Genomic DNA, 1,562 nt, shown 5'->3' with positions numbered 1-1,562 from the left:
CCTCCTCCTCCTCCCCTTCCTCCTCCTCCTCCTCCTCCTCCCCTCCTCCTCCTCCCCTCCTCCTCCTGCTCCTGGTTTCCTCCCCATGTAGGTATGAAGGTGAGAGAGACCAACATCCCAACTGCAGGTCCTCCTCATGTCACCAACAGTAGCTCTATGGCCATAGCCATCCTGGTACCTTTCTTTGGCCTCGTGTTGGCAGGCCTGGGATTCTATCTCTACAAACAACGGTACGTAGCTTCGGTAACCTAGTAATAATACACAGCACTTAGCAGAGGCTTCTCTCCCACGCCACACTGTGCAGTGAGTGTACAGCGAGCCACACGGGACCACGTCTTGTTAATATTTGGTTTTGGTTGTGTAAAGAGAAATGGAACATATTTCAGTTTTCACTGTTCGTAGAGATGTTCTTGACATTGAGAAGTGGTTGATGCTTTAAAACAGCAGATGTACAGTAGATTGATGGAGTAGTATTGTCTCACTGACAGATCTGTGTGTGTGTACTGTGTGTACTCTATACTGTAGGAAAACAGATCAGACCCAGTACACCGGCTGTTCAGTCCACGAGAACAACAACGCCAGGCGACGTATGAGAACCACCCATGTACGACACCAACACCAAGTCTGCGGAGGGGAAAGTGTTCGCTTCGACCCCAACCTCACACCGTGTGCACTGTGTGGTTTGAAGATGTGTGTGTCTGCAAACGCGCCGGGGTTTGACGATGGTTTTGATGGTTTGCCGAACAGAAAGCTTGTTCAGGCAATGCGGCACTGGTTTGATGCAACACTCTGCACCGCGGTTTAACGATGGTGTTTGACGTGTGCGACGAACGGAATTGCTTGAGAGTACTTTTGGTTTTTCAAAAAATGTATGTCTTGTCTTTATAATATCTCTCTGCAACGAGTTTCTGAAGACTGCACACAGCCTCGGAAACAGGAAAGCAAAGCACACCTTCAGGAACAATAGTTGTGTGTGTGTGTGTGTGGAAGATGGATGGGTGAATCAGCAAGCAGTGTTCAAAATGACACTGTCCTCTTTTAAAACCACATCTTCACCTGATTGGTGAAGTTATTCCTAACTACACTCTGAGAGTGGATGCTATGTGATAATGCCGACATGTTGGTACACAGAGTTGTTTACGCTGTGGTCAACATCAAACAATGGAGCGTTGTTAAGGCAACCAAAGGGAACCCTAGTCTTTACAATTTGTAGTTATCAGACCTGGATTCAAATACTATTCGAATTCCTTCAGCCTTTGTTCTAGTCTGCCTCGGAGTGCCAGAGGGGTGGAGGGGGTTTGTCCTTTTTGCGACTGTTCTTTATGGTTCGACATTGCGACAAGTAAGCTCAATAAAGCCCAAATAAAGGATTTTAAATGATATCGATCGATTTTATAGGACACATTTAAAATACATATACAGTTGACTCATTCGTCTGATCACAACAATACAATACAAATGTATCAAATCTTACTTGAACCCAGGTGTGTCTGCTAGTTTTTTTCCCCCTCAGGTAGTAGTAGTAATCTATCCACTCTCTCTGCATGGCTAGGTTTAATTCC

Source organism: Salmo trutta, unplaced genomic scaffold, assembly GCF_901001165.1.
Source record: "Salmo trutta unplaced genomic scaffold, fSalTru1.1, whole genome shotgun sequence".
Classification (NCBI taxonomy): domain Eukaryota; kingdom Metazoa; phylum Chordata; class Actinopteri; order Salmoniformes; family Salmonidae; genus Salmo; species Salmo trutta.
This window is presented reverse-complemented; position numbering follows the sequence as displayed.